Here is a 13,543-nt window from a genome sequence, read left to right as displayed (position 1 = left end):
AAACACCTCCTCCTCCTCCATTAAGTTGTTTGAAAAGCAAGTATGTTTTAAAATGCGAGTTTTTCCATTTAAACATTTTGATCAAGTGCACTGGTGGATGCAGTTATGATTTTTGTTGGCCTCTATGGCTTGTTATTTCAGGGTGATTTTGATATGAGGCTTTTGTACCTGGTCACATGAGACGATTTCACATATTTGGCATAAGATAAATGTTTACTCCTGTAAACATTTAGCCACAAATGCTGGGGTGTGGGGATGAAACACACCTGCTTTCCACAGGTCTAAGTATGCAGCTGCATTTGTGAGTATTCCAGATTTGAACTTATTCATGTGCGTGTTCGAAAGGGTACATACAATGCATTATGTAATAGGTAAAATTATTTACTTTCCTACCAATCTAATGGTACAATACTTTCCCCAGGAAGAAAAATGTGAACTGAAGTTCTTGTAGTGATGTGAACATGTACAGAATTCAAATTGGTCTAAAAGAGTTGACTAAATGAATAATCTGACAGAGTAGAATACTTGATAACTCTTGATACTAAATTTCAGTTTATATAAAATATCTAGATTTAATAAAATGTTGTAACAGTCATGATCTGAGGATTTAAGTGAGACAAGATTTGTGGGGAATCACGTGATGTCAGATATATGATCTACCTTGGAAAACAAGTTTCTGGGAGTCCAAGGCATCTGCTAATCAAAAAGAAAATTAATTGGTATTTCAATAAATATTGAATTAACATCTTAGTAAACCATAGGAATCTGACAACCATTTCTTGTCACTGTTTATAATACTTTCTGCAATGCTTAGTAGGAACACCCTGTTTACAGGCATTTTTAACACATAGTATTTGTTTCTACAGTGTACTTGTTACATTTGTAAGTGATGTATTGAGCAGTCAGGGTAAAGCATATCCTAAAATTCTCTGGCCTGATGTAATGATTGTATTTGTTGGCTAGCGGTGATAAGCTGGCTGTTGGCTAGCTGTGATAAGCTGAGCTGAGAATTGAAGAGCAATTAGATTAGTCAAATTGCATTTACCCCAGCCAAGTCTCAATCACTTTTGCAGAAGTACTGGAAAAGATGTAATAAGAAAGCTGGTATAATTGTCCACAGACCATTCAGGGAGTTATTCAGGGCAAGATGAAGCAATCAGTTTATGTGTCATCCGTTTTAATACAGCCCAAGTTGGGGCTGAAGCTCTACCCATTCAGCTGCCCACTTGCTGTCTGGTAGCTTTGAAGACCTTCAGAAGCCTGTAGTTCCTTTGAAGCTTCAACAAACTCTATTAGTTTCTGAGGCTTGTAGCATCATGTATATTTGTGACACTTTTAACTATTTTTTCAGATAAAAGCCTCTCCAAGCTGTTTCATATCCTGGTATCAGTATATGCAGGTCAAGTTTGAGTCTGTGACAGCCCCATCTCACAGCAGTCCAGGGCCACTGCTGTGATGGAGAGTGCCCTGGGCTGCCTGGGGAGGGCATTCACTTTGGTCTCCCTCAGCTATCAGCTGGAATTGTGAGTGATGCTTCAGGTGTGGTTTTGGGGGGTTATTTGGATCACTGTAAAATTGGAAACATCAGGGAGCCAGACTTCAGATTAATTCTTGGGAATGAAGAATAGTTGTGAGGTTTTCTGCTTTTTCCTTCCACAAATCAAGGGCAGACCTGTGCAAATCTTGCCAAACATGATGGTCATATATTACATAAAGCATCACAGCAGGAGAGCTGGCCCTTGAACACTATATTGTGAAATTTTTTGAGAATGGTGTATCTAACATGACTTCATATTTCCATCTTCTTTGTCTGTTTTAAAAAGGTAAGGATTTTTGAGAAATGCTGATCTAAGAAATATAAAGGTATCATGTCATAAAGTTGTGCATATTCCTCAAATCTCTTTGCAGCATCTAGAAATGTTATAGATGTGAGACATGTTTATTTCCTGAGATGCCTGCTTGTATGGAACATGTTTGTTGGAGTAACACTGTTACCTTAATAGAATTGGGAAAGAAAACATTTGCATAACATTAAGAACTCAAGTGGGTTTGGTTTTGATTCTGGTTTGCAAACCTGATGTAATAACAAAAACAACAACAAGGTCCTTTCTTTTCTCTAGAGTAAACAATAAGAATGTGCATTTAATAATGTTCCCATATGCCTCATTGCATAGGTTCAAAGGAAATTAAGTATATGCTTTTGTCTGATTATGCTTTTCATAAATGTATTGATTTAATAAGTGAATTAAATCTTGTGGAATCATATTTGTACGAAGTGCAGAAACACGGTTCTGTAGAAACTTTATGCAAACTGTCTGCATACATGGCGCAAGAGATGTGCAAGGACGAACCTGAAAACAAAGTTGAAAAGTTTTATACCTTGTTCTGCTCTGATCTGCAGAGCTTCTAGGTATTTCTGCCTTTTTTTTTTCCTGGTTTATCTTGTAGAAAAGTCTTTAGCTCTCCTAGTATTTTAAATGCTTGTGTTATTTGTCACAATTCTCTTTTAGATAGCTTGAATTTTCTTTGGGCAGAAATCCATATGCCAAAAAGAGATATTTCACTAAAAAAATGGTTTTGATTGAGGCAATGTGTAGATCTTATTGATTTCACATATCATACATAGGCAGCTTGACCAATCCTCTAAGCCTCAGTGCTGTGAAGCAGATTGTGTACACACATACATTTTTCTTGCTTTAAACGTCTCATGGAGTCCAGCATGTGAGTGTTAGTTTGTCACTGGACATACCAAGGCAAGGCAAGAGTTCTTAGTTCTTCTATAGTTTTGCACTGGCTGGAAATTTAGTCTTAGGTAATGAATAAAACATGATCAGGAGAAAGTCCTTTTAAAAACTGGCTAGTTAATATTACTGTTGTCTGATCCTTGCATTGTGAGTATCTGTGGTATCTTACTAAAAATAACTCCCAAGAGATTTCACACCTAGTCAGCATGAATCCTTAAACTTGGATTTTTTACTTTATTTTTCACTCTGTGATTCAGCATATAATTTTCATCTCTGTAGTAGTTCTAGAAATGCAAAATGTACTGAAGACACAGCACATTACCGTATGTTATATTCGCGTCTTTTTAAAATAAAAGAATGACCGAGACAAGTGTTATACCTGACGTGATTATGATTTTTCTCTTAATGCAGTGTATTTTCTACTGCATTGTCTCAAAAACTTTGAAGCTGTAGTATTAATAAAAAGAGGAAGCTAGGGAAGTCTTGCAAATAAAAATGAACAGAGCAGTATAATCAGTTCAGAGATAGAGGAAACATGGCTGTTAAGGAGATAGACATCAATGTACGTAGCTGACCTAAGGCAGGAGAGAATTCATTGCATAAACACATGGCTTTGTTTTTATTAGTGCTGAATTACATATGTAGTGAGAAAACTCAGCCCTTTAAGAGGTTTAAATAATGAATTGTGGTATTAAATGTGAATTCTAGTTTAAGCATGCATCCAAAGGTGGACCTATACCTCCCTGGAAGGCTTTAATAATGCAGAGTATTGAGCAGATTCTGTATGTTTCTGTCTTCAGAAGGCTGGTCATTTTGTGGGGGAAGATGGTGATAAATTTGGGATTTTGCTTTTTATACCATTCCTCTCCGATTCCCACAACATGCACGTGTGAAATGCACATTGTAGTCCTGCTCTGATGAGTAGAATTGCTCCCTCCCTCTCATTCAGTTCTGAGCAGACAATAAGGGTAAATAGGTGACTGCTCTTGATTTTCCTTTGTCAATATGATGAACAATCAGAACACACAAATGAGATATGATGGAGATAGACTTCTGGAAATACATACAGAGATAACAGAATGGATAAGATATGGCCTGCAATGCTTGTGAAGATCTTATCTCTTGCTAAGATTTCTGCTATCAGATGCAAATATTTTGAAACAAAAGCTGTGGTTTTTGGACGTCTGTGTAAGAGGTGGCTGCAACAAGTCTTTCAGTCTTTGTGCAAGTTGATAAGGAATCACAAAGTTTTGGAACCAGTTAAATGATAAATTCAGAAGATGGAGTAAGCTACAGCTAGAATGAAGGTCTCCCTTTAAAGCTCCCAGGGACTAGTTTGTGGAAAATATAGTATAGAAACTTATCTTTATCGTAGTTATAATGAGTTAAAACCTTACTTTAACTTTTCTACAATTAAAGCAGGAGTTTATTGATGCACCTGACATTTAAGATCAAAAACTGTGATGGTCTTGTGTTGTAGTATCCTATATAATATTGTAGACAATGCAGAACTACTTTCAACAGCAAGTTTCACTCTGAAGTTTCAAACTAAAGTGTAATTTTTTTTGGAATGGATACATTTGTTCAAGCTGCTGCAAATAATTTTTAATGAGTGAGTTGATTTCAAGTACAAGTGAGTAATTTTTGAATTTTTAGCTAAATAGTCTGTATACAGTGTATTAGGTTAATGAACTGACATATGATGTAAAAGCCAATATTTTATGTAGTTTTCCGTAACACATCTACAGAATTCTCTTCAATTTGTTGCTTGAAAACTAAAGTATTCTTGTGTGCTTCTATATTCAAACGATAGGTTCCTTGATGACTTTAGTGGTAAAGCTGAAGTCTGGTGAATCTGTAAGAAAATTAGTGTTCATGTACATATCAAATCATTTTACCCTAGTAAAGAAAGAGTTACGTAGTAGCTAATGGAGAGAACCTAGCGTAGCAGATTGTACAATTCTGTTCATTAGTGATATGTTTGTGGGTCCTTCCTTTGGCATTTCTCTGCTTCTCTCATGATAGCTGGATTTTGCCAAGATAGAATGTAGCTCATAACTACAATCTCTAAAATGTTCAGCCCTCAGCAAAATGTGTAGCTTATTATTAATTTCACGCAGTTTAGGGAACTTTTTTTTCTCTTGTGAATATCTAGGAAAAAAGCAGGAATTGCATTATTTTAAAGCAGTCATTTTCATGTAGCTGAACATAAATTTTTTAACAGACATTTTGAGAATGTAAGACTTAACTGTCTATTCTGTGACACACTGATAACCAATCTATAAAAAAAAAAATCTTCAAGCAGAGACTCAGGCAGTGGGTAATAGAAAAAAAAAATCTGTGCTGATGTACTGCAATATATTAAAAATTGACTACCAGATTACAAGTGCATACTTACAAAAATTAGACTAATCAATTCAAACACACCTGAGACTGTTGAAGATACAACTAGTATACTTATCTTCAGATTTCTAACATAATGTAAATATAAATTCAGATCGTAAACATGGATGGACATGTAGAAGTTTTCCTTCTTTGGCCTGTAGAAGTTGCATAGGTTGTGGATAAATTCCACATGTGTTGCTGAAATGTCTGTTGAACTTCAGCCAGTAGTTTATGTTGAAGAAAATATTCCTAAAAGGTTTCAGATGAAGAAAAGTATCTGAGAGTCTAGAGAGAGCAGGAAGGTTGATTGGTCGGTCTGAGGACCAATACCAGACCTTTTTTTTTTTTTTTAATTGGGGTTTACTTTGACATTCATTTTCATTGTGCAGTGTAATCCCCAGAAGCCGAAACTACTCGTGTTATAAAATGTCCCCATAGACAATCTGTGAAAATCTCACTTGAAGATCAGTTTCTACTAGACTCACAGTCTCTTAAATCTTTTTTCCTTTGTCATATTTGGCAGGCTGACAGAAGTGACTTAGTGTTCTGTTGTCTGTTGTCCTAACCAGTTATAATATATACATATATATATATATATATGTGTGTGTGTGTGTGTATATAAAAGTTTAGTGGGTAAAACAACTGTTCTATGTAGCTGTCATGTACTTTCTTTTGTCTAGAGTATCACATTTTTGCAGTATATATAAAATAACATGAACTTTATTCTTAGAACTATCCCAATGTATTTTGGATTTTTAAGTACACAGCATCATAGAACATTATCTGTAATTATAAATACAGCCTTTGCACTATTTCAAGGACTTCTAGATCATCCCACATCAGAAAGTCTGAATATTGACTTTCTCATCTTTCTACAGGTAAGTCAGAAACAGGATGTGTTTTTCAGTGTTGTCTAAGTAATGTTAATTCTCTGACTTCAGTACCCTAGAATAAAACCTGGGCATCTTGATTTGCAAACAAAGGTAAATTTGTATATTCCAATATAATTATTTAGAAATCTGTGAACTGCAATTATTGACAAGTATTTTGGTTTTATTTCTACTATGTGCTTTAGTAAGTGCTACGTTAGTTGGAAAGGGCATATGTGTCAGGGCACTGGAGGAAAAAGGTCCTGTTGGACAAAACAATACTGCAACGATAGGAAACAGGAAGAAATTAATGTGATACACCTTTTTTCTACCCCTCAATATTTATGTAATAACTCACACATGTGGGACTTTTGTAGTCTCCAGGGGGCAATCATGTTCAACATGCATCAAAAGCTCAGTTAAACCAACTCTCCCTACCCAGCAATAATTACCACAGGTTTACACTGAGATATAGTTGCAAAAGGTTAGTCAGTAGGGCATCTGCAAATCAAGTCATATGTCAACTCTACATCAATAACCTCGTTATAATAGATGTTAGTATTTCAGCACATGACTGTCCAATATAGCATTCTGTGTATAGTTCATTTTTAACTTCTACATTGACTTATAGCTTGTCTAATATTTTAGTTACTTATGTATTTAAACACTCTATATTACATAAATTACAATCAACGACAAAAACAATGATTTAGATTGAAATCCTGTGAAGTGAAACTGCAATAAAATGTCTGACCCTATTTTTGTACCTGTCTTCAAAATAAGATGAATATAGGAGGTTTAACCCTGCAATATAAAATCACTGTAGGGGAAGTTTGTATTAGTGTAGATTTTCCAATTTAGACATTGCTTAAAAATGCCACCTGTACTTTTTTTTTTCTTTCTGTGTTCGCAAATGATAGCTGTTTTCCTGTAAATATGCTAGCAAAAAAGTAATCAAGTTACAGAAGTACAACTGATTAGCTAAATTCTATGCAAACTGGATCTCTGTACTTTGTTGTATTCATAGCTTATCCGTGAGCTATAACATTTGTTGTTGAATACTTGATAGGTTGAATGAAAATACAAAAAGTTTTCCAAAATCCCCATTGTGATCTGCACCAAGCTCAGATTTCTATCTAGTTTCATAATTTAATCTTCTTGTATATACTTTTTTGTAACCTGTGGTAGCTATTGCTGCTGTTCGTCATTCTCCATAGATAATTTGAACACCATGCAAGTCTGTTACTAGTATACATCTGGTCGGTAACAAAAGTTCTACTTGAGGAAAGCCTACATAGAATTATTTTAGTTGGTTGTTAATAAGCCAGATTTATACCACTTGTCTCTCATTACAAGTGTTTTGTAATAGCCTTATCCACTATTACTTACTGACTACCTCGTGTTACAGACTGGAAAGAGAAGGGAGGTGTAGGTGCTTCTTTATATAATCTTGACTAGAACACTCTTACCTCGGAAAGTTTTATTATAATTATTTATTGTAAATGCACCTTTGCTTTGAGAAGCTCTCATGTGATACATTTCACTAGAAGATTTTGGGACCAAATTTCACAGTTATACTTTGCTAATCCCATTTTTTGAATTGTTTGGTTTAAGTTGGGCAGAATTGAGCCAGCAAAACTCGTGGTGGTAGAATAGATAACCCAAGGAAAAAAGAGATGATTTTCAATCTCAAGCTGAATTGCCAGATCTTGGAGTTAAAGAAAAAAATACTTCACTTCTCATTTAAACAAACATAATGTGATCAGATTAAACCCAGTTAGCAACAAACAAGTATTTGCCTCTTGCTGAAATTTGCAGTCACTTAAAGCAAAGTCATATTCAAATATCGTCTTATTAACCATGGAAGTATGAGAGTAAATTGTTAATATTTCAGGTTCCTAGCTGTTTTGCAATACATGCAGGTTAAAACAGTATGCAAAGACTTCCAGAAAATACTCATTCATGATTAAAGGTAAAGGCAAAGCTTTAGTCTTCAATTAAGAAACCACACATTGACATAGCATGATTTATAGCTTAAAGTATTTTACAGAATAGAGGTATAAGAAATAATTGAAAGAAACTGAGGCATAAGGAAAAAAGGCTACATGTAGTGTCCTAGAGGGCTGATGGCACCACTGAGGAGCATAGACTTTATCCAGTATTCCATTTACTACTCTGAACTGTTAACTGATAATGGTTCGAAGTGTTTTGTGACTCATTATGCTAAAAATGTTTGCTAATGAATTGCTACTGATTGAGGTGAGTGATCAGATCAGTCTTTAGCACGTGAAAGACGAGGAACACTACAAACCACATTAACAATTTTGCAGCAGGTTGGCAGTTTCACTAGTCTCCTGCTTCTCTGTGGACGGTCTATAATAGCCGTACAAGAAGAACAAGAAAAGAGTACAGTTTAGATTTCTTTTCCAATGGATTCTGCTTTTTTCTTAACCTGCATTATCAAGATAATCGGATAATTCAAAAACAAATAACTCTAGAGTGCAGTACATTAAATTTTATAGAAGGCTGATGTTTATCTGTCCTTTCAAGTCATAGGGTCCTTACTACCTTAACAAGCATTTCTTTGATCCTCTACTTCTGTTTGTATTTTTCCTTGGGAAACAGTCTGTTCAGCTTTTTGCATCTAAAAAATACTCCTTCCCTAGAAATACCTTGCAGAAGGCCTAACAGGTTATATGGATATTAGGTTAAGGCCCAGTGTTTTCAGTAACTAAACGTATTAATGCACCTGGAGTTTTTTCTATGACAACTTTAATAATTGTCAACAGTGAAAAATGAACTTAAAGTACTGTCTCGATGTAAATGAACAACTAAAATGTTAACTTTGAATCTTAAACAATGAAACTTTACACAGAATGCAGAATTTTTTCATATTGCTTCCTAAAAAATAGGTTTTGAGTTATTTGTTGTATTTCTTTGGATATTTTAGTGATATGAATTATAAATGCTTTTACAAATGCATTTACTCTTTGTGGGGTGGAGTTTTATCAAGCAATATTATTCAATATCTACCAGTCATGTTTCTTTCCACAGTTGCATATTGGCGTAATGAAAAAAAGCATTTTACACCTACTCTTTAGCTGTCACATACCTTTGTCATATTGAAAACTACCATAATTTATCCATCTGGAAGCTATGACAAAGATAAAAGCCAGGTGTATAGGATCCCCCTCCCTTTTTTTTTTTTTAACTTCAAAGGGACATTATAACAATGTGAACAGTGTGTCACATGAGTCACTTCATTTTGAAGAAAGAATCTTGTGTTTTCCTGTATATGGGGTGAATTCCTGGCTCTAGCATAGTTAATGGGAATTTTGCCACTGCCTTGTCAGACAAAGATTTCTCACATGAAGAGAAAAATAATTAAGAAAACCCCTGTACAGACAAAAAATAAACTTAAAAGGTCATTGAGAAAGCAGATCTCAAGTACAAATGGAAACAGTCCATTGTCATTCATCATTTACATCTCATCTGTTAATGGGAGTTTTAATTTGTGAGAAAGTCCTTCCACAGTCAGCTGTAAGGTTTGTCAAGTTTGGCTTTTCTGTCTGGGTGTTCTTTTATATAATAAGAACATTTGGCTGCCAAGTCCTAACAAATATCATTACTTCTCTTAATACAGACATCAGGAAAAAACCTTACTTGTCTTTAACTTACTTGTCTTTAATAAATTATGTAGACTACTTCCGTACATGTAGAAGTTTTAAACTGTGGAAAAAAAGTGGGTATGTGAGTTCTGGAAAGACTCTCTGGTAGAATTGCTATTTGAAATATGAACAAATGAAAGTCTGCTTAAGAGAACATGAATTTTCTGAGGCTTTTAGTCTCAGCCACATTCAGTATACTTATTGTTATTACATTTTTTTCCTGCAATCTGAAAATTTTGTCCAATATTAAAAGTACATATATCTGGAATTTGACCCAATCTTGATTTTTATTCTGAAATTCGTTTTATGTATATAAAAGGTTGTATTTATTCTGCTACGCTTTCTCAGCCGTGTGGTTTTGTCAAAAACTTCATTAACAATACCACAAAGTCTTGTCTTTATTGTTCATATCTTTTAAATGATCCAAATATCTTTATGTATGTTGGCAGTATCACGTCTTCATATTTATGTCTTGATTCCCAGTGCAGAGTACCTAAGGAATTTGTTTCGGTGCATCCATAGGTATTAACAGTCAACACATTCTTATTCTACATAAACTACTGCAAGATCTTTGACAGATGCCTCATTCAGACAACCTTTCAAGTTCTCTTTATTCTTGGTGTAAATGAAGTTTCACAATTTGTGAGGTAAAGCTGGAAAGCAAGCAAAATGCAGCTTATGTTGTCAAATGCAGTACAGCTGTGGTGATTACTGCTGATACCGTACTCTCTGTAGTTGTTTAGTATTTTCAGTCAAATAAAGAAATGGAATATTAGCCTGTGCTGATTAAATACAATGAAACTGAAACCTGGTTTAAAAACTGGGGACCAAGAGCAGTGCTGTAGCAGTTGAAATTTTAGGTGGACTCGCTATGCGTGCTGGAACTGCAAGAACCAAGAAATATATTATATCTTAAAAAAAAAAAAAAAAAAAAAGGAAACTGCACAAAAATAAGGCAGTTGGTCAAAAAGAAATTTAAAACGACAGGCAAAGGTGTAAAAGCTTTACAGGTGTCATGAAGGCTATTTAAAGAAAATTACATTGGCTCAGATGGAATGGGTACCACATATCAAAAACTGCTTTAGGAAGACCGACTGGAAGCCAGCATAGTTAGACAGCAGGATAAATGAAGCTATCAAAAGAAAAAAAAGGAAATCTTTCAAAACCCTGAAATTTGTCCAGTTGAGAAAAATAGAATCATAAAACTTGGCAAGTAAAATGTGAAAAGCACAAATAGGCAGACCATGAAATGCATGAAGCACAATAAGGAGTAAGTAATGAAATGCATTCAAACTAGTAATTTTCCAATGTGTCAGAAGGCGGAAGCCTGCCAGAGAATCTATAGAGCCAAAGATAATCAAGACATATAAAGAGTGCTTTCAGAAAATAAGGTCATGAGGTCAAAAAAATGAAAGAAATGTCTTTCACCTGTGTTCACAGAAGAGGAGCTTTGGTAGTTTTTGCTTCTGGAACTCCTTTTTATGGACAAAGTATTGAAGATTTATCTCAGAGTAAGTCTACAGTACAAGAGATTACACAACAGTTACCAAATTAACAATGCCATCATCATAGGGCCAGTGGATTAGAGGATAACTCAGGTTGAAAGGGACCTCAAAGGGACCATCAAGTTCAACCTCTTGTTCAAAGCAGGGTGAGCTTGTGGTCAGGCCAAGTCGCTGTCAGAACCAAGTAGTTTTCATTCTAAACTTCTTGGAAATTAGAGGTGAAATACGTGAATTTATAACTCCAGTGTATAATTTGCATAAATTTTCCTATTTACCAGGATGGGCTAATGTGACATCTGTTTCTAAAAAGAGTTCTAGGTAAGTTTTGGAAAACTACTTCTACATATGACATCTCTACTGGACAAATCAAGATAAATTGGTATTTGTTTTATTTTAAAGTAGAATTAGTGGGCACATGGCTAAACATAGTATGTTGGTGAAAACGCAAAGTGCCTTTCCTAAAATTAAGTCATTCCTCATGAGTTCAAGTCATTATATTTTTCAAAAGTCCTGTAAGAATCTGTATTGTGACTGTTCAGTGTGTTTTTAAAAGGCCTGGAGGAGAAAGTGAATATTTTAATGGACTTCAGCATCATTTAATCCAAGACCAAGGATTGTTTCTTGATTGTACCTTCTTGAAGACTCATAGGAAACCGGGTAGTATTTAAAAATGAAAGCTGTAAGAGTAATTTAAAAAAAAAAAAAAACAAACCACAAACAAAACCAAAACCAACTGTCATAGAATAAGAAAGCTGTTAAGTCATGACAGTATGTAAGCATGTCACTAAATGCAGTACTGATGGCAAAAAGCTTAAATATTACAGAGAAGAATGTAGTGAAAAAGCTTATGCAGAACAGTAAAGAACATTTTGGCAAACTCAGGCTGATTTATGATGGTAGGAGGAACTCTGTGGGTTTGCATGGTTTTGACCCTAAACCTGCAAAAATGTTGGATTTGGCAACGTCTCACTTGGTGTTTTTGGCTTCCTTTAAGCCCAGAAGTCAAAGTAACAGTTGGGATATGAACCAAAGCCAAGGAAAAGGTTTGGATGAACTGTACATACCATGACAGCCAAGTTTCACACAGCTCTAATTATCATAATGGTTTTCCCCTTTCTTTGTTCCGTTACACTTTTTTCCAGAGCTGCTTTTCTATTTCTGAATCTTAATGGATACAAATCTCTATACCAAGTAAAAGCATTTTTACTGAATACACGCAAGGAGACAAAAAAAAAAGAGTTAAGAGTTTGTTTTTTTTTTTTTTTTTTTTTTTTTTCTCTCATTTTTATATTACAGCAGAATTGCAGAATTTGAACAAAAAGTTTGTATATACCATCTGAAATGATGAGGTGTCTTCATGTCCATTTTGGGAATATTTTATTTTGTCTCTTTGATGGAAGTGATAATGTTAGATACCTGGCTTTCCTTGCGAGTTTGAGAATATGAAATGACACAATTAAGACATCCAAAGCACTCAACCGTTTAAGAAAGTGATATGATTTAGCTTCTTTCTATCACTTATTAAAAGTATCTCTTAAATTCTGGTAATGTACATATCACTTTCCATGGAGACAACCATGACTGTACACTAAATGGTACATGTTCTGTATCTTGTTTGGATCTCATGAAACTGCGAGATATGATATGTTCAAGCTGCTGGTCAGAGAAAGCATCTCAACTCCATAGTCTTTGTATGCACGTCAGACACTATACATATGGTAAATGATAAACATACCATATGGGATTTGTGAAGTTAAGACTATCAAATTCCTCTCCCATTTTTTTTTTTTCTTACATTGTATGGTCAAATCAAAACCATATTATTCTTCAGATTAAGGGGTTATGTTTGTGGCCTCATTTATAAGGTTACAAAACTGATCATGCTTGAAGCCTTCCTCTGGCCTAAAAATTTGCCTGGTTACACTCAGGTCGTCATTTAAAAAAAAAAGGGGTGTGTCTGTAAAGTTTGCCAGTTTTTGAATTATAGAGTTCTGAAAACTTCACATGTAACCTTTGGGAAATATTACAGCTCGAAAGAGCTGAGTTTAAGGTTCGTTTTGAAAACTTAGTTTTCCAGAATTTTATTGTATGTATTGTGAAGATGTTATATGGAAAGAATAGTTGCAGTTTCATAATAGCTTTAGCTTTCATTTTGGCTTTGTAGATTGGAATAACTTAATATCCTCAGCTGAGCTGCCAGGTTTATCTAAAAATTATACATTTAGTATCCTCTTCACATACTTTCACATGTCAAAATTCTTTTAATCTTACCCAAAACCTGAAATGAGTTGAAAAGAAAGTGGAAAAGCAGTGACCACAGTAAACTATGGCAATAGGAACCCATGGGTACCAGGAGGGGAACTAGAAAATAG

At 34.7% G+C, this 13,543-nt stretch overlaps 1 protein-coding gene across 14 annotated transcripts in view; it reads left to right on the top strand.

The window, feature by feature from the left end:
• ERC2 (ELKS/RAB6-interacting/CAST family member 2) overlaps positions 1 to 13,543 on the top strand; it is a 433,731-nt gene that overhangs the window by 192,295 nt on the left and 227,893 nt on the right. The gene's annotated exons all lie outside the window — the stretch shown is intronic.

Source organism: Patagioenas fasciata, chromosome 10 (assembly GCF_037038585.1).
Source record: "Patagioenas fasciata isolate bPatFas1 chromosome 10, bPatFas1.hap1, whole genome shotgun sequence".
In the NCBI taxonomy this organism is placed as follows: domain Eukaryota; kingdom Metazoa; phylum Chordata; class Aves; order Columbiformes; family Columbidae; genus Patagioenas; species Patagioenas fasciata.
Note: the sequence above shows the minus strand (reverse complement) of the source record. Positions and strands in the feature narration are given on the sequence as shown.